Below are 6,750 nucleotides of genomic sequence, written 5' to 3'. Positions count from 1 at the left end.
CCTGAAGCTAGATACCCAGGCTACACTGTGCTCCGAGCCTGACCACTCACTACTCTGGTGAGACAGACCATTCCTGCCAACTTCCTGAGTTGTCTTGTACTGGATAATTGTTTCACCCAACCTTTTGTTGGTTCTCCAGCTCCATAATTCAATTTGAGTTGTTATTTTAGAGTTGTTTGGAGGAAACTTTGGGAGCACTTGGCTGAGTTCTCTACTCTGTCATCTTGGCTCAGTTCCTTACCTTTTTTTTTTAGTTCCTTGTCCTTTATCTCCTTGAGGCTGCTAGCTGCACCCAGACCTAACTCTCCTAAGTCCCCTACCTCCTACCCTGAAGTCATCGTGTCAATAATTTACTTGCTGATGCATCAATCTAGTAAGACCAGTTCTCATTTCACAGGATTCCTGAACCTTTCTGGACTGTCCCCAGAACATATCCATACTCAAAGAGTAGCTTAGGTATTAATGGTTTAATGTCAACATAGCAGCAGTCTCCATTGGAGCAACCCCAAGCACTTGTACTTTGCCCCATACTGTTTGGTGTTTTTATCAATATCTATATGAAAGTACAGATTGCATGCTTATCAAATTTGCAAATAACATAAACTGAAACTGATAGCTTCCACAGTAGTAGTGAGAGAGAATGAGTCAAGGATGACATCTGAGTTAGGAGCTTGGGTAACTGTGAGGATGGTGACACCCATTATCCCATCATACACTGACTAGAAGTCATGATTTGTCTTTTTTGGTAGGGCAATGAGGGTTAAGTAACTTGTCCAGGGTCACACAGCTAGTAAGTGTCAAGTGTTTGAGGCCAGATTTGTTTGTTTTTGTTTTTGTTTTTGCAGGGCAATGAGTGTTAAGTGACTTGCCCAGGGTCACACAGCTGGTTAAGTGTCAAGTGTCTGAGACTGGATTTGAACTTAGGTCCTCCTGAATCCAAGGTCAGTGCTTTATCCACTGCACCACCTAGCTGCCCCCAGAAGTCATGATTTGCAAAGCTCTCAACAGGTTACAACACTGAACTAATTCTAATAAGATGAAATTCTATAGAGATAGATGTAAAATCTTACACTTGGGTATAAATAATCAACTTCTTTTTTTTGGGGGTGGGGGTCAGGGCAATGAGGGTTAAGTGACTTGCCCAAGGTCACACAGCTAGTAAGTATCAAGTGTCTGAGGTCAAATTTGAACTCAGGTCCTCCTGAATCCATGGCCAGTGCTCTATCCACTGTGCCACCTAGCTGCCCCCAATCAACATCTTAAGTACAAGATAATGGAAGCATAGTTAGACAGTAGTTGTTCTGAAAAAGATGTGGGGGTTTTACTAGACTGCTATCCTAAAAAGCTCATGTAATCTTGGACTGAAAAAAAAAAAAGAGGCACGTGAATAGAGATTGTTTCACTCTTTGCACATGTCCCCAACAACTAGCACAGTGCCTGACATACAGAAGGTGCTTCATAAATACTTGTTGATTGATTGATAGCTTCTAGTAAAGGGGCAGCAAAAAGTGAGAGAAACATAATAATCCTGCTGTACTCTGCCCTAGTTAGATTTCAGCTAGGGTACTGTGTTCAGTTTTGGATAAGATAATTTTATTTTATTGGGGGGGGGCAATGAGGGTTAAGTGACTTGCCCAGGGTCACACAGCTAGGAAGCATCTGAGTCCAGATTGGAACAGAAGTCTTCTTGATTCCAGGTCCAGTGCTGGTGCTTTATCCACTGCGCCACCCAGCTGCCCCCATGCAATCTTAAACCTAAAAATAAATAAATGAAAATAATAGCAATCATTTACATAATAGCTACTATATGCCAGGGATTGTGCTTTAAGACTTTTATCTCAGGGGTAGCTAGCCAGCACCGTGCATAAAGCACCGTTCCTGGATTCAGGAGAACCTGAGTTCAAGTCTGGCCTTAGACCCTTGACACTTGCTAGCTGTGTGACCCTGGGTAAGTCACTTAACCCCAATTGCCTCACCAAAAAAAAAAAAAGAACATGTCCCTACATTTATTAGGCATCAAGGTGTTAGAATGGATAGAGTACCAAGCATGGAGTCAGGAATACCTAAGTTTAAAATTGCTTACTAGCTGTGTGACCCTGGGAAAGTCACTTAACCTCTATTTGCCCCAGTTTCCTTATCAGGAAAATGGGGGAAATACAACACTTATCTCCCAGAATTGGTGTGAGAATTAAATGGGATAATAATTGCAGAGCACTTAGTATATTATCTGGCAGATATTAGGCTCTATATAAATGTTAACTTATAGTGATTGTTGTTATTATTATTATTATTATTAAAAGTTTTGATTTCCCTTTGCCTGTCAGCTGTGATAAAGGCACTCAACTACTTTACCAGAAACATTGAAAAGGAAATCTGCAAAGCATTGTACTAATAAAAGGTATCAAGTGTCTTCCACACACAAGATTAATAATTTACCTTACTGGGAGACTTCCCTACTGCTCTAGGGGCTTGTCTGGGCACTCCTTTCTTTCTTCCTTTTTCTTTCTTTCTTCCTTCCTTCCTTCCTTCCTTCCTTCCTTCCTTCCTTCCTTCCTTCCTTCCTTCCTTCCTTCCTTCCTTCCTTCCTTCCTTCCTTCCTTCCTTCCTTCCTTCCTTCCTTCCTTCCTTTCTTTCTTTCTTTCTTTCTTTCTTTCTTTCTTTCTTTCTTTCTTTGCAGGGCAATGAGGGTTAAGTGACTTGCCCAGGGTCACACAGCTAATAAGTGTCAAGTGTCTGAGGTCACATTTGAACTCAGGTCCTCCTGAATCCAGGGGTGCTTTATTCACTGTACCACCTAGCTGCCCCCTGGGGTGCCCCTTTCTTGGGCCAGATTTCCCAAGTCACTCTGAGGATATAACACCGCGTTTGGGATCTTCTATTAATAAAACCTTAGTAAATTGCCAAGGACCCAAGCCTGATCAGCTGCTTGGTGTATAGGCATGGGCTCCTATGTAAAGACGTAAAAACCCTATTCTACTCTGTACCCCTGAACATTATACAGATAAGACAACGTATGTCCTGCTTGGTAAAGTACAGCAGTGTTGAACCTGTGTATTCCCAGTTCATCTGAAAAATTAGTATGAGCTACATATAAGTTCAGTAATAGCTACATGACAACTTTCTACAAAAGAGAAGGATCTGTTTAGTTGATTGGGAAATTGGCAAGACCTCTGAAAGTTTAGTTTATTTTAATTTTTTTTGTTTTTCCGAACTCGACAAACACTGACAAGAATAATTTTATATAAAAAAGAACAGAAAAACAGACTATATATAAAACTACAAATCTCCATTACATATACCTTTTGAAAATGTATATAATAGGCACTGTGGGGAGAGCCGGGGTCCCTGTTGGAGTTGCTTGGGATGTATGGAAAGCCGCCAGCATGTCTGCTGAACTGGGTGTCAGGCTGGCGCTGCGGGCGGTGAAGGAACGGGTGCAGCAGGAGGTGGCGCGGTGGCCCTGGGATCTCCCAGCCAGCCAACCCCATCTGGTAGCCGTAAGCAAAACCAAGCCTGCTGACATGGTGATTGAGGCCTATGCTCATGGACAGCGCAGCTTTGGAGAGAACTATGTTCGTTCAAGAGCTGTTAGAAAAAGCATCAAATACTAAAATTCTATCTTCATGTCCTGAGATAAAGTGGCATTTCATCGGCCACCTGCAGAAACACAACATCAACAAATTGATTGCTGTTCCCAACCTCTACATGCTGGAAACTGTGGACTCAGTGAAGCTGGCAGACAAAGTAAACAACTCCTGGCAGAAGAAAGGTTCTCCAGAGAAAATGTATATAATAAATTAAGCATGTTAGTTCCAAAGCAGTCTCACTTGTCTGTGCTTTCCTCTAAACCACTGTTACCTTCTGTGCATTTAAAAATAAATGCTGCTTAGTACACTAAATTACCAGTAATAAGAGAAATGAACATCAAAACAACCCTGAGGTTTTACCTTATACTCTACAAATTGGCAAAGGTGACAAAAGATGGAAGTACATTTGGAAGGATTGTGGAAAGATAGGCACATTGGCATATTATTGATGGAGCTGTGAATCAGTACAACCAAACTGGGAAGCAATTTGAGATTATGTGAACAAAGTGAATAAAATGTCCATACCTTTTGACCCAGAGGCTTCATTACTAGGTTTATGCCCCAAGGAGGTCATTAGTAAGAAGAAAGTGTCCATATACACCAAAATATTTATACAATACATTTTGTGATGGCAAATAATGGGAAACAAAGTAGATACACACTAATTGGGGAATAGCTAAGTAAATTTTTGTACATGAATATAATGGAATATTACTGGGCTATGAGAAATGACAAATATGATGAATACGGAGAAGCATGATAAGTTTTACACGATCTGATGCAAAGTAAAGTAAGAAAAGTCAAGAAAATAATTTGCACAATGACTACACCAATGTAAACAGAAAGAATAATCATAAATCCATCAAAAATGAATGTTGCAAAATTACAAAGAACAAGGATATCTCAAAAAAAGAGATATGAGAATAAACCCCATGCCCCACTCCCTTGCAGAGGATGAAGTCCAAAATTATGGCACACTGCACATATTTTCACACTTCTTTGAAGTATTTATTCATCAGGTGTGCTGATTTTTTCTCTTCTTTTTTTTAAAAATTATTTATTTGGGGCAGCTAGGTGGCACAGTGGATAGAGCACTGGCCCTGGATTCAGGGGGACCTGAGTTCAGGTCTGGCCTCAGACACTTATCACTTACTAGTTGTGTGGCCCTGGGCAAGTCACTTAACCCCAACTGCCCTGCAAAAATATATATATATATATATATATATATTCTATGGAATGATTTTCTGAGGGGGGAGATTAAAGGATACTAAGGAAAGTCTTGGTGATTAAAAAGGATATGGGGGTAGCTAGGTGGCAAAGTAGATAAAGCACCAGCCCTGGATTCAGGAGGACCTGAGTTCAAATCCGGCCTCAGACACTTGACACTTACTAGCTCTGTATCCCTGGGCAAGTCATTGAACCCTCATTGCCCTGCCTCCCCCCCCCCCCCGCCAAAAAAAAAGGATATCAATAAAAATATTTTTAAAACAAAAAAAAATTCATTTATGTTTTTGTGAATGAGATTCCCCCCTTGGATTTATATAATTTAACTAGAATAATAATCAGTATATTAACTAAAAATTGTGATTTTGTATATCTAGATATTGTATTTTATTAGTAGATTAAGTCAATAATCAATGTTTAGGTAAGATAGATGTTAGTAAGGCTATCCACATACTACATTGAAGTAGTACTACAAATACATATCTATTAGCTAAATCCACACAGTACTATCGGTCAAATCCACAAGTTATAGGGCCAACTATCGAGAAGAGTAACTCCTGAGTTGGATAGACCAATCAGGAATGGTCATCTACTATGACCACCTACTTCAGTTGTGGAAGCCCCAGTTTGCTTATGTTTTACGGCTTTATTTCTTTAAATATGTACTCATATGCATCACTATGGGTATGTTTGTCTTGCAGAAATGCCCCATTTTGATTATGTTGATTAAATACCTTTAAACCTTGTTTGTGTATAAAAACTCTTGGGACCTGTTGCTCAGGGTCTTTTAGGTCCTACCCCTGACTGACCGGCTTTATTGTGAGATAGGCCCTTTCTCGATAAACCTATTTTCTATGGCTTGGAGATTTTGCTGTTTCTTTTCCTTTGTCAGACTTAGAAATTTCCATGACATTTTTCCTGTTCTCTTTTTCTTTTGGAATCACTATCATTAAATCTCCTTTGGTGGGAACAATCTCCTAAGGCTATACAGATTATAACTATACCATACAGATTAGGCTAACTTTTTTCCTTAATAAATTTTGAAACTATCCTCAAGCACTAAATGGCTCTGGAGCTTAACATTTGGGTTATTGATGCTGCTTGTGAGGCTTGATGCTGCTTGTCTTGTGAGGCTCAGGCTTATGACCACACACCACCAGTATGACCAACACCAACATAAGAGAGCTTCATTCAGCTGAATCAAAGTTGTATCTCCAATGAAAGAAAGTGAAAAAGAGCATGCTTCAATCAATATCAGTTCTTTCTTTGGAGATGGATAGTATGCTTCATCATTAATCCTTTGGGATTGTCTTAGATCATTGTATTGCTGAGAATAAGTAAGTCATTCATAGTTCTTCATCAAACAATATTGCTGTCACTGTGCACAGTGTTCTCCTGGTTCTGCTCACTTCATTATACATCAGTTTATACAAGTCTTTTTTTTTTTTTGGTGAGGCAATTGGGGTTAAGTGACTTGCCCAGGGTCACACAGCTAATAAGTGTTAAGTATCTGAGGCCGGATTTGAACTCAGGTCCTCCTGACTCCAGGGCCAGTGCTCTACCTACTGCGCCACCTAGCTGCCCCTATACAAGTCTTTCTTGATAAGGGTTCTTAAGGCTCTCAAAGTTGTTTACTTTAAAATGGTATAGTTGAGTGATGGACTAGATTCTTCTCACCAATGCAATGATACAGGAGAGTTCCAGGGGACTCATGATGGAAGGGGATCTCCAAATCCAGGAAAAAAAAAAAAATTGTGGAGTATGGGTGCTGATTGAACAATTCTATTTCTTTTGTTTTTGGTGCTGTTGTTTTTCTATTCTGAGGATTTTCCTTATTGCTCTGATTCTTCTCTTATAACACGACTAATGCAGAAATATGTTTAATGTTATTATACACACACACACACACACACACACACATATATATATATATATATAT

General features: G+C 39.7%; 1 pseudogene; it reads left to right on the top strand.

Moving 5' to 3' along the window:
• The first annotated feature begins 3,371 nt into the window (after nucleotides 1-3,371).
• LOC122728788 lies at nucleotides 3,372-3,801 on the top strand (annotated as a pseudogene).
• The last annotated feature ends 2,949 nt before the right edge of the window (nucleotides 3,802-6,750 follow it).

This window comes from Dromiciops gliroides, chromosome 5, assembly GCF_019393635.1.
Source record: "Dromiciops gliroides isolate mDroGli1 chromosome 5, mDroGli1.pri, whole genome shotgun sequence".
Taxonomy (NCBI): Eukaryota; Metazoa; Chordata; class Mammalia; order Microbiotheria; family Microbiotheriidae; genus Dromiciops; species Dromiciops gliroides.
Note: the sequence above shows the minus strand (reverse complement) of the source record. Positions and strands in the feature narration are given on the sequence as shown.